The sequence below is a fragment of the Varroa destructor genome, unplaced genomic scaffold (genome assembly GCF_002443255.2).
Source record: "Varroa destructor unplaced genomic scaffold, Vdes_3.0 BEIS01000006.1, whole genome shotgun sequence".
Lineage (NCBI taxonomy): Eukaryota > Metazoa > Arthropoda > Arachnida > Mesostigmata > Varroidae > Varroa > Varroa destructor.
The window spans coordinates 24113790-24131955 of NW_019211459.1; the positions used below are offsets into that span (position 1 = coordinate 24113790).

General features: G+C 38.6%; 1 protein-coding gene and 1 long non-coding RNA gene across 15 annotated transcripts in view; one reads left to right on the forward strand and one right to left on the reverse strand.

Annotated features, from left to right (window-relative positions):
* LOC111253188 (cytochrome P450 315a1, mitochondrial-like) overlaps positions 1-18166 on the forward strand; it is a 64133-nt gene that overhangs the window by 21244 nt on the left and 24723 nt on the right. For all 12 annotated transcript variants that reach the window (XM_086993836.1, XM_086993827.1, XM_086993828.1 and 9 more), the window contains 2 exons: positions 1-3057; positions 14982-15105. The exon at positions 1-3057 is cut by the window's left edge and continues 3530 nt beyond it. The gene's annotated coding sequence lies outside the window, so the exon portion shown is untranslated. The remainder of the gene's footprint in view (positions 3058-14981; positions 15106-18166) is intronic.
* Positions 12303-16235, reverse strand: LOC147755011 (uncharacterized). Of its 3 annotated transcripts, none has more exons than XR_015330728.1 (3): positions 15840-16235; positions 15041-15168; positions 12303-12807 (listed from the first exon to the last, which is right to left on the reverse strand). It is a non-coding gene; the product is annotated as an uncharacterized LOC147755011 (long non-coding RNA). The 3 variants fall into 3 exon arrangements; XR_015330729.1 differs by lacking the exon at positions 15840-16235 and adding an exon at positions 15374-15509 and having other exon boundaries at positions 15041-15125; XR_015330727.1 differs by lacking the exon at positions 15840-16235 and adding an exon at positions 15374-15455 and having other exon boundaries at positions 15041-15094.

An 18166-nucleotide genomic window follows, 5' to 3' on the forward strand; every position in this document is an offset into this window, starting at 1 on the left:
ATACCGGACAAAAAAATGGAAAAATACTCTAATGGGAGAGACGTTGATGATGCTGTAGTATTTATGAATTTGTAAGGTGTAATTTATTCACCAATAAATAAGATTTGAAAACAACAACATACGGTGACGATTTAGCTGCAAGAACACAATGAATGATCTCATTCGATCTCAACACGAATAGAACAACAACAACAACAACAACAGCAGGAACAACAAAAGCAGCACACTTTCACACATAAGCCAATGACAATGTCGCCCGTAGCAGTGGCTATGCAGGATAAGCGGCATAAAATATCGATATAAAAAATGAAAAGCGAACAGGTATAGAACGCTTCAGAAATTACAAGGACGTCAAGGTTACAGAACAACAAGGTCATCGAAGACAACGTTATGATGACAAAGAACAATTTCGAAGTCAACATTGGTCGCGTAAGCGCAACGTACATAGTGAGCTTACTGATCGATTTATGGACGCTGTGAAGAAGAAGAAGAAAGAGGCACACGTGTAATCGTATTGTTCGAAAACAACTGATCAAGGAACTACTTTGTGAAAACAACACTGCGGTGAAGATAATTGTCAAAAGACGAGCTTTTAAAAAAAACAAGCCTTTCATATGCTTATAAAAATATTCAAACACAATTTATCTTAAACGGATATATAGGCATAATAACGCATAATGTTTAATGTAACAAACTGGTCCAAATTCGTATCGGAGCTTAACCTACAAAGGTTTACTACGACACGTAACAATTACATGCGTGCGTTCGATACTCAGAAAATAGAAATAAGCACTGGTACGTTGATCCGCCAGTCTGCGTGCTGGATGCAGTGAACTTATAACCCCTGTTCAAGTGACACTGTTTACCTATTTTACTGCAATTTCTATAACAGTTCCGCCCCACACTTCTACAGCAGAATACCTTATTAACCCAACAGCCATTTTTCAATATTTGTACTTCGCATCCGGACTTGCGTGCAGCGTCCAATTGAATCCCACGAAAGTAGGATTCTGCAACACGACGACATGAAAAGTCACATGGCTCCCTCACTTCACAGCTTGGTAGCACCATTTTTGTGCACATTTTCCGCACGCATCAGTGTATGTACATACTTAGAAAGCCTTTGTGACTTTTGTGTTTTCCTTCTGTTCTTTTTGCTTTTCATGCATGTTGCTAACTTTGACTTACCGACACATACACGGCTAAAAGAGACAACTGATTAATCTATCTAGTCTCACTTCCCCCTGAAAAACCTTTTTTAAAAAAAGTTTTACGTCTGGAACGTGTTAGCATTGCATCGTACCGATAAACTCGATCGTAGAGTTCGTCTGGTCGCGAGACACTATAAAGTTTTTTTCATCAAGTCTTCACTTGTAAGTAATACTAGCAAACGTCCGTAAGTTGTCACGCAACGCGTAGGATCTTTTGTTGCAAGAACATGTATTGTCTTCATTACGACAGACCCTTGAAATTATATCGGCAAAGCGAATCAGCCAAACCATAAAATGTATCGTTTTATGCAATCTCATAGTTGGTCAGAACTAACAATTCGCAGTTAACCATCTCGTATTAGCAGAGTGTTCGAGTAAATAATCTATTGGCAAATTTATCTAGCAAAAAATTCAATGTTGTTGCACTAATCGAAACAATTCTCTCATCGGCAATTAGGTGTAAAATTTTGCTTGCATATAGTCCGTGTCTGCTGGGTGAAGTTAATTGCTGATTATTCACACAACGGTGATAAAGCCTGTGGCAAATAAGATTACAAAAAGGAAAACAAACAGAAAAATGTCTAAATGAAGAAAAGTGACCGGATACTATGACGGTAAAGTAACGGTTAAAGCACGAATATTGGTACTGTGATGAAACGAGAAATCGCACTAAGTCTGTAATCATACATACGGCACGCGTGCGCTTCATGCGTTTGTACGATAGGGTCATAAGACTCTTATCTATAGAAAACGAAATGAAGCACACGCAGAATTCGAAAAGCGAAATAAACGGTTGCGTGAATTATAGACAAAATCTTTGAATTGCATTCACTGCAGTTAACCAGCCAGTCTTTTTTTTTTTTTTTTTTAATTATTCATTAATGAACGCCACGATGCGTACCAATCATAGATTTAATCCTAGGTATTTTGGTCACTATTGGAAGCGGCGAGAACAGGTCGAAATGGAGCTGGGAAAAGGTTATTGGTTGGATAAGCTGCGAGGCTACAGGCTGTCATGGAGCGTTTGACAGAAGTATGGAGGACGTTGCGTTGTCGACGAAGGTACCATTTTTCGTCTACTTGAGCGCTACGCCATGGAGTTTAGAAGCAGCAGTTGCAGTAGCCGGTGTCTAGGAATGGTCGCAAAAACGTGTGTTCGAGATTATTTATGGGCAGTTGCCAATTCAGTACTGATTTGAATCTGTTGTGGGCAGCAAGCTAACATAGGATAAATAGCTAGTTGGTGGAATGGGGCAGCTTACGCGCGAGAATTTTATGTACGGATCCAGAGAGGCAATGAAAACCCCTACGCGTTGAGCCCGGAAAAATGGATTCTGCTGTAAACTGGATGCCTATCAGGTTACCGTTTGAGTTGAACATGTTTCCAGAAGGACATGCGCGGTAGGTGAGGTTCGTGTGTCTGTTGTACTATACAAGCTCGTTTCCCAGCAGCGCATTTCCAGTTTACTCCTATTCAAAAGTATCTTCAATTGGAAAAGTGATCGGTTGCAGAGAACGCTGAAGTGCATACGATTAAACGTCAATGGGTATGATCCCGACAGTCGAGAAGAGAATATTGGTGTGAGGATACGGAACAGCTTTTTTAAGAAGCGATAAGAGTGCGCGCAGCCTTAGATTACATATTAAGACACATACGTGGAGAGTGCAGCATTGTGATAGGCTTGTACTAATAAGTCGTTTAATTTTAGCTACCACCGGCGCTGTTGCTAGAGGCTCAAGTAAATAAATCGCCTTTTTGCTGGGACTAGTTCGTCGTTACTACAATATACTGGGGGATGTGTGCTCAGATACTTCAAAAAAAAAAATGCTTCTTACTGGGTAAACGGTAAGCCATAGCAGGGAACAAAATAGAACCGAGCTATAATCATAGGTTAGCCTTCATGTTTATACACTGGATACGCTGTGATCTATTTTTTCCGAGTGTTATTTTTCTATCGTTTGGTAATATCGTGGTTGAATCTACAGCCAGTGTGCATATTCTATTTCATCTAGTTCATATGTTTTTAAATTAAGTTACGCCTAAAATAAATAATAATAATATTTCATTGTGGTAGTTTGCATCATAAATGAATCGAACATTTAAACATACGAGACTTAACGCTGGTCCTTACACAAGGACTAGATCGGATCCCGTGTTTTAGTCGCTACGATCTAAAACACCGGTAGTGCTGAGCTGAGATCTAAGATCTGCCGTCAGCGTATCGTAGTTCTGTTAACGTCTCAATTCAATTTCGGTTTTTTGTTATTTGTTTATCCCTTTACGGGACGAGAGGTCCGAAAGCACCGCTATAGCTAAGCCTTTTTTTCTGTGATTCCAAGTAAATCAACGTATGTTGTCAATTAATAAGGGCCGCGAGTTGATTTAATTTATATATATATATATATATATATATATATATATATATATATGTTGATTGATCATATATCATAGCTTTTCCTATGTCGGGTCACAACTCAAACATTGAGCTAAGTAGAAAGACTTTGCCATTTATTTTCGCAAAATTCAATACTTATCATCTGGTGTAAATATTTTAAATAATTATTCATAGGTACCAATTTAAGCCGAGTAGATCAATATGTTTGATACACATGATTTTATAAGCTTCGAGTAAAAAGTCTTTTACTTAAGCTCACATTTCCCTTTACATGTTGTATATAACCGAATAACCACTCACTTGTACCCAAAAATGCCAAGGTTATTAATGGTGAAAGAAATTTCAGGTATAACTAGGATTAAAGCTTATTTTTAGCACTTAGATCTCGGTATTACGGTTTTTGCTTACAAAAACTTGCTTTTTTTAATTTCTATGGTCACGTCTTATTTAATATTTGTATGTTCAATACCGATAATGCAATTGAAAGTCTTTTGGAAATTAAGAAATACTTCGAAACCTTCCAGTAAACTCCTTTAGAAGTATAAATTTCATTTAATTTTAATTAAAAAAAAATAACTCAAAAAAGTAGGTATAAAATAATTACGCATTTCATCTGGATTACAAAAACAAAGCAAATATTGAAAAAAAAAAAAAAAAAAGTAGTAAGTTTCAAAAAATACGGAATACGTCAGCTCAAAAAATGTTCGTCTTTTTTTTTAACTGTAATCTATTAAACTAAAGATAATCTTGAAATTTCTTTCAATCGTTATCCTAGAAGGATATTAAAACCTGTACAATTTTACACAGATTTGATCCGGCGACAACCAGTTAGTTTTCTTACACCTCAATCTCCCTATACATCGCCATTTTCATATTGAACGGCGAAAAACTATTTAACAATTATTTACGAATAAATGGAACCTGCTGGCTAAACTACAGTAATGGGAGCTACGTTAATAATCTAATAACAAAGCGAATCGTATTAAGGATAGGACATGGTTATTAGGAAAGTCCTGTATTTAGTGACCTTGGACGATGCCTTGTCCAAGGTCACTAAATACAGCCTAACAAACTGTTGTTCTCTCTTCCTAGAAAATATTACGGTTCGGGTTATGCTAGTCGGCTATAATCGGTGAATGTTACCATTCGTAGTAGGATTTGTAGCTGGCAACCGCTTGAATCGCGGTGCATCGAAAAAGGGCCCACGCCCCTATGTCAGATGAAAAACAAAATTATAATGTAACTTTGTATCTATTTTTGTTCATTTTCGGAACCTTTTTTTCGACTCCTTTTTCATCGTCCTCTTCGAGTAAGCATTCATAGACTCGTATTAACACTTTCTATAGCGTCACCCGTTGTAATTGATTACACAATAACAATGCAATAATTATATATAGATGTAATTACTGTTTCATCATTTGCGCTAGTCCCTCCCTCGCTATCTGGATTTCTTTTCCTGCTTCAGCCTTGGCGTCATCAATGACAACTTCGCCGTTGAAGAGGCCTGCGCGCCCGAGGTGTCGACTTAATGAGACAAAAAATTGCTCAGAACAGCCCATTGCCATCACTTTCCGACTTGTTGCCCCTCTCTAACGTTGAACAATGTCCAACGCTCCTGAAAGTCTTATTTGAATAAGATACGGAGAGAAAAGGGGCAGTCGAGGAAGAGAAAGCATTTATATAATTATAGCACAATGTAATAGGAAGCGTCTCGGTTCTCTTCTATAGTGATGATTGCGAGCAGCGCGTTCGTGTTCAGTCATAGGATCGCTCTTGATGCTGCTGCTGCAGCGATCCCTTCGTTGCTGTTATCGTTCGTTTCGCCCCAAGGTCGAGACACAGAAAATGCATACAAACAAGTGGGATAGTCTCAGGGCGCTGGTAGTCGTGTAACCGAAGCTAAGTGTGCGTCCTAATTAATATCCTTACTAAGAGAGGACGGGTCTGTATCTGTATCTTTGCGCATATGGGTCGTAACGAAATGACTATTTGCAGACGGAAAACGAAAAATGGGCGAAGCGACAGAGAGGACGCCGAAAGCCAACAGGGGAAAAACAGCTTCGCGAGGAAGTGTGCCTGTTTTCTACGATTTTTTAATGTTTTTTTTTCTTAGAAACTTAGATAGAAATAATCGTTCAAATTACGTGTTTTTGTTGCTGTAGACTAACTGGTCTGAGATCGCCAAACACTCAGCTCCAGTTACCATTGCCATTCGTTTCGCAGTTGGTCGTCCAACATATATATGATCAGACTTGAAGAGTCCGAAATTTTTTTTCAGTTAGTAACCAAAGTTACGACTTAATTAGAATAATTTAGAAATGTGCGGAGCGTAATTAAATATATGGTACTTCCCCATTCTTTCTCATATTAACTTATTTTCTCCAGTTTTTCGTTATACTCTATTTATTTATTGTGCACTTGACTTTCCTTCGTCCTATTTTGTTTATTCACTAAAGCCAACAACGGAAACATCTAAAGATGAAGACCCTCATGCTATATAACGCTCTGACTTACTAAATATCCATATGTACATTTAAATATATTTAGTCAATGACGTCATATTAGAAACGAGTCTTTCTTTAGCTTGGTAAAATCGTTGCCAAAACCCATTTAGTACCTCATCGGAATGTTATTTATATTTATGTGATGGCATATGTGTGTAAATAATAATTGTAATTTTTTTTGTTGGTTTCACCAGACGGAAGACTGCAGCGGGTAGACAAAACGTGTTTTTGAGCCAACGATAATCAGGGAAGTAACTATTTTTCAAAAAAAGTAACCACCAAATAATCCGGTATGTGAATACTGCAGTGATACGGTAAAAGCATGCGCCAGCAGTGCAGCGAGTTAGCAAATCGGCCGATCGCTTGTTTCGCCAAACGCTGCCAAGATCAGAAGTTACAGGGTAGTTGTCCTAGTAGTCGTATTATTTGTTTTATTGTTGATGGGCAATTGTTTGCCATACCCATGGACCCGTTTCAAGGAGAATGAGTAAATAAGCAAAGGAGAAATACCAAAAGAAGCTGTAACGCTAGAAAAGACTACGTTAAGGGACAGTAAGGGATCTCGCATCAGTTCTCATTTTACACGAATTACCGAAAGCTGAGGCGTCATGCGACCTGGGTGTTAAGGAAACTCAAGGTTTGTTTGAGTTTTACGATGGGTCATGCAGGCTGTCTGATAGGCCAGATTTGTTCTCGTAAAGAGTGCGTAGAAAAAGTTCGGGCAATGTGACATGTACACATTCGCTGTTCTAACTTACTTCGGCTGGTGTTATCGTCAAAACATGAGAGTAACAGGATCAGTCAATGTAACCAACGAACATCTGTGCAAGATCTCCCCAGCTGCTAAAACAATTTTGTTGAGAACACTAATACTTTAACTTTGATCGTACGTAGAGTGCTGAGCACAGCTCAGAAAACTTCGCTGAATCTCGTAACTGATAATTAGTACTGATGTACGACGCGTTAATTTTGACATAACCACTATCTATTCCCTGACTATCTAAAGAATAATTGTCCTGTAAGTTGAAAAAGTTCGAGCTAATAAAAAGAAACACTCGCAATCGAATGCTGTGAAAAACATCTTATTGTATTCATTTGGTTAATTTTTTCGTACGATCATTAAATAAAGAAATGCAGAAACTTCGAGCTCTTCAAACATCACACAAGAAAACATAAAATGATCCCGAACACAGTAGGCAGATCATTTTTTCGTATAGCGATACAAGAGATCAACGTTGGGCAGGCTATTTCGTTAACGAACTCGTTTGAATATTTTACACCTGAAATTTCCCTGAACTGATACCTGGCTATAATCTCGATACAATTCAGGAGCTCAAATTCGATTGGCTATTCATTGGTGTATACCAAATATGTCCAATGCCGGTTGGGAATACATCTTGGACAAGTGATTTTGTTTCAAACACAGTTTAACCCAATGAACTCGTAAAGCCTTCAGAAATAAGGGCGGCGTCCTCAGTACCGTTTGCCCCGACTTAAACAGCCACATACATTTATTACTGCTTGCACTCAGAGGGGCACGGCATGTGACCTGTACCATGTTTCCGGTTAGGGTCAACTACCGTCGTGCAATGTCTAGCAGCGACGCTAGATAGACGTATCTAAACGGGAAATCTGCGATATCAAAAGTACATATTTTCCGTGAATTGTTCGTTGAAGTAGTAACAAGAGTGATGACTATGTCAATGGTATATAGTCAAAGACTGTTTTGTGACACTTTAATCCAACGACTTGAAAACTGTGACCGATTTGTCTCCTACAGTGTTAGGATCCGCTGGGATATTACAGAGAGACCATTTAGACATAAACATAACGATTGCCGCACAGCGCAGCACTAATAATCTACTTTTTTTTTTTTAATTGCTAGGTTACACCCACTAATTAAATATAGAAAAACTAAGCAACATTTAGATTCTAATGTTTTACAGCTTGTCAGCCGTCTATGAGAGCTCCTTACATCGCTTAGCATTAAACCATGTTTTCAGACACGTTGCCTTTGCCATAGAGCTTTCTCATCTAACCGAAAAGCAGACCCAAAGCGGAAAAATATGATTGTTACTGTTATTGTTTATCTTGAGGTTCGAATTGTCTTGTTCATTATTCAAATCGACTACAACAAATAGTAAGCCCCATTATTTTTATTGTATAATATATCATTGACCCCTGTGTCTTTTAGTAACTTCTCTGTAATCGTGTTCGGCAACTCATTGGGTAGTAGCCACCCTGTAATTAACCTAATGACGATTCAATGTGCCTAAAGGAGTTACATATTTTATTGAAGGGCTTAGTACCTTCCTTAAGCGTCGAAGCTACTTTACGCAAATACTCGCCAACTGACATTCGTTACATACGCATTCTAAACAGCACTTTAACAGAATGGCGTTCCCATCTCAATGGGAAAACGATACGGATCGCGTTTTTGTTCAGCAAGGTATCCAGTTGCGGAAAGGCAAGAGAAGCTTAGGCGTGTTCAGTAGTTTTCCAGAAAATGTTGGTAGAAAAATACGTACGATTCGTCTTAACGCTGCGGCATCGTTCACCTATAGCACGGCCAATATGATTCTATAGCCGTCTCTCCCTAAAACTCTCTCCAGCGTTGTCTATAGGCAGCCCAGAGAATTACATCCGAAGAATTAGCATGCCGCTGGATAAGTATATGATTTTTTCAATGGCCGGTTTTGAATTGAGCTCCCATGGCAACTGTCTGTGCCACTGTTTAGGATTAGCTGAAAGGTCTGTCGGGATAGGGGTATGCTCAGCACGAAAAATCTAAACAGAGAGAACAAATAAGGAAATTTCCACATCTACCGCTCGTCCTATTACGATTTCTGCTTCAATTGTTACTGCAGAATGAAATATGTTAGCACTTACATTTGAACTTAAGTCAACTTAGATTTGATACGTTAACATGCTATCACCGCCCAATCGCGAAGATGGCATAAAGATGTTTGCGTCGTGCTAAAGACAAACATATTTACAAGCAGCCATATTGTTTTAGTAATGCATAGACGAAATGTATAACAACTGATAGACGGAAATAATAAATAAAATACCAATTTCCATAATATCTGTTTTAGTTAGCCTTAGCGGGGTGGGCATCCTCGCCGATCGAGATAATCAAAGTAACATCAATAGACTAATCTGAGTAGCAATCAAGCTGCAATTTAGCCATGTCTTATCTCTTTTAACAGTCTATCGCTAACAGTCATTCGTGTTTCAACATTAAAGATGATAAGTCAGACCAATCGACGTCTAATACATAGCTAAACGTCTACGTCCGTTGGATTGATATTATATTCGTCTAGTCTCCCCCAAGGCTTGTCCCCTCTGACTCTGTAGGAACCTTCGTAGCGTCAGAAAGAAAGCAGTAATTCTTTGCACTAGTTTCTATCGAGCCTTACCATAAATGTCAGCATCAGTCTCCTGTAATCCATTTACACATTTCCCCTAAATCTATTCTGCAGTTCTCCTGTTTTTGTTTCATCAACCTTGCATTCGATGTCTAGGGGACAGCGGAAACAGTAATCTGCTAGGTTTTGAGGGCACCCGTCCTGAATGAACTTTTCTTTAGAAGGTATATTATCCCTCTCTATTACTACTAATAATTTTTAATTTTTAATATCATTGTGATAACATTTTAAATATCAATGTGTATTATTATTATGAGCTACCTCTCCGATATTTCACCATTACGTACCTACTATTTAATGCTATGAATGCCGCTCATAAATAAATGCTTCATAAGTAAAGTTTATCAAACTTACCCCGTATCTTTTAAAGCCGTTTCCGACAATAGTCATACTTTCACAACATTCTACTATTCTCAAAGCTATACATGAAGTTGATTAGAATTAACTGAATCGTATACAACGCTGCGGATTCACGACATAGTAAATGTCAGCTTTACCTTAATGGTAGAGAGTGAATACTATTTTCTTAATAAATTTTTATTACAGTTGAGTCACGTCATGAACTCTCTATAAACAGGAACTCGCTTATTCTGACATTTTTGTCGAATGTCTCACGGTGCATTTACTGCAGCTATCTATTAACAATAGACCTAGAGAACTTTTTCGTACCTATTTCGATCGTGCCTATAATGACCAATGTTCTTGTTCTTATAACTAAACGTAAATTTTAGGCAATCTACTACTAAATAAATTAGTAGATAACGCCTTCTATAAAATAACAAAAATAAATTAATAGATCGAAAATCCGTTTAGGTTAAAAGCCGCGTAAACAGTAAAATTGACTCGTAACAATAAGCTATTCTATCCGTATACATTGTAGATTAGAGCAATTCGTTTTCTCTTAACAAAGGTTTATAAATAAGACCAATCAAAAAAAGCATATTTTATTATTATCATGAAAGACGGCTATCATCAACGACGTGCAAACAATTTTTACAAATTGTAGCTCGAACATAATAAAGGTTTTCGTTTGAAACTAACAAGACAAAGAGATATCTATAAGAAAAAAGAGAAAGATAAAGCTAAAAAAAATAGAAGTTGAATAGCCAAGCAAACGAAAAACAAGAAAACATGGAACGTTTCATTGTTTGGTTGCCTGAAGTGATGAAGGGTTGTTATTTCGTCATTGTTATCGCTGAATTTCTGCTTTAACTCCGTTCGAGCAACGACGCCAGGATTCACTTGTCCTCAGAGCAGTTACGCGCTACTGGTAGCTAGCAAAAAATTATAATAGATAATTCCTTTTTGCTAGTTCCAACTAGGAGGCCCTCGCAAATAATCGGAAATCGTTTTTTTACAGGTTACATTTGTTTTGACTGCGATATTACATTGAACACCTTAAAATGAGAAAATTCACGCGTATACCAGTGTTTATATGTTCCAACAAACTCAAACTACTACGTTGAATAGCAATGTTTATCACACAAAAAAGGTGTTGGTAGAACTTTTTTCTATAATTGCTGAAAATACATTATCAAAAAGCACGACTTTGAAGCTTATCGTAAACCTATTAGCAAAAAATAAATTCAAGCACTCCTAATAAATATACACGTTATTACGTTGAGTATATGACTAATATATTCAGTAAAAAAACAAGCTTCTAATGAGCCACCAAAAGATTACTAGCTAATGTCTCTCTTACACTCAACTGTTACAATGGGCAAGTTATCCAAATGAATATTGCTGATAGAAATAGATTCTAGTTCAATTCTGATTTAATTGATTTCGCCCGATCTGCTGCCCCGGTTCATAACGTGAACTGTTACAAGCCTACCGTGTTTGTTTACACTCAATAAGACTGCATATGTTCATCGTAACCTGGCCAGAAAACATATTGGTAGAAAAATATAACTAGGAATGTTGCGGTATATTGTTTCTACCTACTCGGCTGGACTTTTCCACAAGTTCAATATAAGCATTGTACGTCCCTTTGCGTACGGGGGTGGGCCGTACGACTCACTTAAACCGCGAATGCCAGCCTTGAATACTTTGCCCTTAGAAGACGACTAACCAACTTAGACTGTTCAATTATTTGTATATGCGAAAAAGTCATTTCCTCAACGGCAAAATGTTTGCATCATGTAATTCTCTCTGTACCCGGCTGCATATCGGAAGAATACAAGCGGTTGTAACAGAGATAATGTTTAGAATTACCCCTAGTATTTCAGCAAAGTCGGCGAGGACTTCGAGAAAAAAAAGCACAAGTACAATTTGATTCGTCTGTTCAGGATAGTTGTGAGTATTTATAAGCTTGAATGTTGAAAAACTGCGTTAGGTGCTCAAAACCCCTGAGAAGCTAATGTCTTTTTACGCTCACCTTTATTATTCGCTGTTTGTCTGCTCTTACTTAATCGCCAATAATGTTTTTTGTTTTCCCAAATAATGTAGACGATTAAAAACAGCTCGTGCTGCGTTATGATACGGAATGCCAAGTAATTATCCATCCATTATGTGACTAATGGTCCAATAGATTGGTGCAGATAATGTTCAAGGGGTAATGCACACATTGCTGAGCACATGAGTACAGAGAGCAGCTCGTGAGCACTACCGAGTTTCGACTAGCTCGCATACGCAGGGCAACAAAAATAAAGATATCTCATTTAGCGCGAAATTTTGAATTACTATGTTATGGACGGAACTAGGTTATAGGTACGATTATTATTTATCAATCAATTTCGAAGTATAATATAATAATGACAATACTTTTTAGCAACTTTTGTAAGTCTTTTTTTTTTTTTGTTACAGTAAGTATATACATAAATGTTTCTGATTCTAATTCTGGTTCAGGCTGCTAGTCCAAGTATCTGCTGTTAGTTGCGAATGTGAATCACCTCAAGTGTTTTTAGGTTTCGTAGGTATACAAGTGATCACTGCATTATCATGAGCACAGTAAGCATATATTTGATATGATCAAAATTACCTCCTAACGACATTTAGAGTTCTTTTTTCAACAGCGAACAAACTACTATATAAAGAGAAGAAGGTTTATTTCACGTCGTTGGTCCTCAGATGCCTGCAACGATGGTTACAAATCAATGGCTAACAATTTTGTCACGGTGGGAATTTGTCTGCGAATAGTCACTTCATGCCTTTCGATGAAATTACCCGCGGATCGCAGTTTATCGCTCTCCAGATTAGCGGGAAGCAGAGGTCGCCTATCTCCATGTTGGTGATCACCGACGAATCGCGTGACGAACCGCCGCAAGGACTTGAAATTAAAAAATAACAATAATGCATTATTGTAAACAACGATTGAGTAGGTCAGCGGAGATAACAGCTTCGAAGGCATGTTAATGTTTAATTTAGAGAAAAGATACTCAGCGAAGCTGTCTTCTACGCAGTGCCTAATTACGTTAAGACTAGCGCTATAATGACGTTGTTGGAATATAATTCAGTATAGGCAAGGCCTTGATCAAGCTGTTCTCATCTAGTTCCAATACAACGTTTTGAGGATAGCGCAGTGATAACGTATTCGTCTGCTAAACTCAGAGATCCGTGCTAATCTAAATTCGAATCCTTGCATAGACACACCTTATTTTTTGCCCGTACCTAGCCGTCTGAAGCAAAGCGTAACGCCACTACCGGACACAGCACTTGAAATATATAGTTCACCTAGCTGCAGTTCTGCAGTAGATTCTTTCACAATACTTACAGCTAGTTCGGTCGACATTTACCACATACAGTTTACCAAACGCATCAGAATGCTGTTGTATGTTTCTACCTTGTGTGAACTCTGTCTTGGACAATCGAAATGTTTCAACTGCAATCAAAACTGAACTATACTGCGACAGAAATAAACATTAGAAAACAGTCCACCCTTTCTTAAGACTAACAGCCAATATTACCATAACAGCTGAACTTGGTTACAATTTTTCTTGGCAATTCCATCTCAATCGCCATTTTCCAGATATCTGACACTGACTATTTTGTATGGTCGTTTGTTCGTCTGCCTATCGCCATAAAGTGAAGTAACTCCAAGTTACAAAATTATGCCCACGTACCATTGCTGCACGTTGGCGTACCCCTTATCTTTCGGCTCTGTAACTCCACCTACACTTTTTGCTTTACCAGCCTATCTAATCGAGTTCTATTTTTTGTAATTTTTGTGCTGAGCTCTGCAGCCTGCACATCGCCCGCTTTATTACCCTTTAGTCCTAACTAGCAACTCTGCAAACTTTTTTTTGAGAGGGTTTAAACTGCACATTTACTTACGGGCAGGAGATCATCAGACCAGGTTTATGTTATGTGAACTGAACGTGGGGCTTGGCCCTGACCTTTGAGCCTGTTTCCGCTGAAAACACTACCTATCAATTCTTGATCCGTTTCGTAGATTTCATTCTGAGCCGATCCGGATCTTCATTTACTTAGTACTACGGATACAATGCGCGTTATTATAGCCTCTGCACCGAAGCTAGTTCCCGTGAACCACAGAATATTCATGTACTGTTTTACCTACCTGTCTTTTTTGCGTTTTTAATCGAATGTAAAATCTACGAAAAGCTTCCACGAATACATGAAAAAGTCTAGTAACCTGTCAACAGATACGGTGTAAAAGATTCTTCCACCAATAAATACTTATTATCAAAAAGTATTCTAATTGCTTTGTGTTATGTTAGCTTTAGACAACAAGATGCATCTACTTGCCTATAATAAGTAGACAGTATAGTTACACAAATGTATTCGTTTGTGTCCTCCAATTGAGACAACACGGACATTTGACGCAATGCAATATCAGTTCTTCTTGAAGCAGCTGATCAATGAATTAACTAGGTTTTTGTCAGCGTGTTATTATGTACACACGCATCCAGTCAACTTTATATTTGGTCAAACAGAACAATAAAAATAGCGCATATATATTTAGGTAACGCACGAATATATACTAAATAGCTGCTTTTATTCGAAAAAAAAGCTCTATAGAAGGGCTTGTACGTTAAAAACTGTGTTGTGCCAAGAGAATCATTTGCGGCAACACTTTCGGACGTATGTTCAAAACCTCAGCTTGCCATTAAGATAAAGCGGACAATCAAATTTACAGATATGTTGACTTTTACGCAAGATGCTTGAGATGATATCGAGATATTGCTTATGGTTGTTAGTTTTTGAGTAGGATACAATTGGAAATAAAAAAATAGATGAGTTCTTCTGGGCTAATAAAATCAAATAAAGCATGTTTCAATTGTTCAGTATTTAGTCATTTGAAATTTCTATAAGGATAAATCGTGCTATACAAATACTTTGCCATGTACAGCGCCGGCCAATTCTCCTGTAACTTGCCCCAGAACAGCATAACGAAATCTGTCCTAGATATGGCCAAGGGGATTAGTTTACAAATGATCAAAATATACAAACTTCTAATAAAAAATTACTCTTGCAACTCGGCAGCTGTCGAAACAACATGAGCAACTGCAATAAAAATCTGTCGTTGGCTGCCTATTCCGCACCTTTGGTCACATTGAAGCGACACCGTTCTCCATCGCCATCCGTGCCTCGTCGCCCTGGGTGCCAGGTAAGTGCATGAGTTAACTGCTGGATGTACCGAACGTTTGGGTCAGCGTCATTTCAGTTTCATCTGTTCAGGCCAAACCTTCGCTTGTATAGGCGTCATAGAAACACTACTCTAAGCATTCTTTTTAGAACATAATGAGTATTTTAGAAATCGGCCTAACTAAGCAGTCATTGAAAGTCCTTAGAGCTTTACCCAAGCCTAACACTGGGGAGCACCAATTAGCTCTTTATACGAGAAGTTTTAAAATTGAACATGTCCTTTTTAATACCGTTTGACTATATTTGATTTATCTTTTAGCTTGAAGTATGAGCACAGCCAGGATTTGATGCGCAACATTTTTCCTCCTTGAATTGATGTCAAACTCGCTTAACTAAATTTTCTTCGAATAAGGCAATCTCTGTACGACAACCACCCGTATATCTATGCCATCTACTGGCTGTCAGAAATCCGACATCACATGAACACTACACGACTGCTGCCAGAATCAGTCTACAGGTACGTCACCCAGGACCAGGTTGTCAAATCAATGCATTCAGGGCACACTTATTTTCAAGACAGCATGGAACAAGCAAAACAGACAACCAAAACGCGTCATATCAAATGGATCGTCAATGTTATAACGACACCATAGGGGTGAAAGGGGAGGTCGTTTCCGCAGCCACAAAATCCGCCAACAGAATTTACGCAATGCTTCAGCTGCAATAGCTAGCATTGTCTTTCAACCGGCCGGCTACCTGTCCATTTTCCGTTAGCTTTCATTAACGAGAGCCGTATTTGACGAACCACAGTATTCTCTTTTCCAATCCTGCTTGCCCGAGCCTGGTTATGTTTGCTTCTCTCAGCTTTAATGTATCCGCTGTCTCCCGTGTCCACCTTTGCCGCCTGCAGAACGAAATTCTCGACGTGTGCACGTCGGTATCTTTGTTTGAGGTATACACACATAGGTGATTCTGCGTTACCTGTTGCGCCATTTCGTCCTTGCTGAGTTTTTGCATTAAATGACCCAGGCTGACAATTGTGTCCTACACGTTCGCTGCTTGTGCAGCTTGGTCTAAGACGCTCTCGATTGAGTGCCCAACTAGATTAACGAACCAATGTGACTGGTCGCTCGCGAGGCGGTGCGAGCAGAAGGGCTAATGTACCGCACGTCTATGCTCGCACGCCCGCTCTGCTTCGAGCCCGTGACTGTGAGGGAGAAAGGCAAAGCGAATCACGATCCCTTCAGAGGATTCACGTTTGTGCTTTTAGGAACTCTAAGATATATCAGCCAATCGGTAATCTGACATCGGTAATCTAACGATCTGATAATAATAACAGTCTTCGGATTCAAAGCGTGTGTTGACGGGGCTTCTTGCAGCTTTGATCATCATTGCTGTTCATTTTGCTAGAATTCACTCTCTTTGGTAAAAAAATTAACAGTCTGATGTTTACGTCGTAAATGCACAGTCTGAGTCCTAATGATTACAATGATGCATTATATATTATATGGTACAGAAAAACAGTCTACACAGCTTCAAATCTTAAGAGTTTCTTTCTACTGGAAAAAACGGCCGATTGCTAAGTAGTGTATTTCCATAATAGAGCATATTTCAGACTCCAGAAGCCAAACTCATTAATTTACTTCAATTTACTCTTGTAATACTTTTTATAGTTTCCAAAGAACGCATATGACTCTGGCTGCGCTCAGGGTAAAGTTCTCAGTGCAACATAGCTCCTTATGAACGCGCCTTCTATTTAGCTTAAAAAGCTATAGCTTATCCATTAGTAACGTTTGAGCTCTTCGCACGCTCCTAACCTACTCTATACCCTTCTAATTAAACAGGAACCCAAATAACGAACTAATAACTTAAGTAACTAGCTGCATTTACAAGAGCTCAATAGTGATTGTGAATCTTGCCTAATGGATTAGATAGCAGTATTCAGTAGAAAGTGATGTTATCTAAACTATTTCAACAAGCAAAAAGAACGTGCTAAGAATAAGTTACTCGATGCCTATTAAAAGTGGATTCCGCGCTCACTCGCATGAAGAGTACACGCCCTTTACGCTAGCTTCTGTAATCCGGTGAGAGGACTATGGTAGAAAAGAACGTGTACTTTACATGTCATCTTTGCATATTGCCGAGACCACGTAAAACATAAGCTACTGTAAGTAAGGGAGCGATTGGCGCGGCCGTTAGTAAAATCATCATCATCATTCGACAGGCAATTGTATCCACTGTTGTTTGTAGAACTCAGATGTACGTGCGTACGCACGCTTGTGAGCACGTAGCATGTAAATGACTGGTCAGGTTCCATTATGCTGAAACTGATTAGATTGTTGGATCGTCGCCCACGGTGTTGACTGATAAAGTCGCACACGTCAATAACCATGTCTGTGTCCTGATTCGCGAAGACAGCATTGACCTAGCGCTTTCTGACGTGCTTATCGCACTGTTCAGTTTCGCAGTCAGCGGGTCTGCGCAAACCTGCGCATTGATTGCGATGACTGGCTTTCTCTTATGAAGATATCGTAAGCGAGGTGATAATTTGAATAAAATAAACGCACTAGATGTACTATTTCCAAAAGGCAAGACCCTAGATCCCGACACTACCAGAATGGGAGGCCAGAACGTGTATTATTAAAAAGACCCAGTGATAGAATGCAGAGGTTATTTAGTTTTGGCTCTATTCTTGAACATAAGCTTTAGCTGGCTAAGTATAGGGCTGGCTATGACCTTATGAAAACATATTGGCCAAGCCGAATAGACGCTGATTCCCTGCCAGTCCATTTATTGGCGAAAACACGATCGCAGTTACTGACAGCTCCTGTGCTACGGAACGTATTCATCCTCTGCTGAATAAATGTTTGCTAGTATATAGTGAGTTGAAAACATATTGACACCCTTGACACCTTGTACCAACGACATGTACTTTAACGATTGACTCTTTCGAAATATAATAATAAGTATATAAATTTAACCCATGAATGTAGTCGTTTGTTCAGTGGCCGAGACACTTTTACAAGCGAATTAAAGCAATGGATTTCAAATTTGTCTCCATTTTTTTATTTTCTCGATAACCT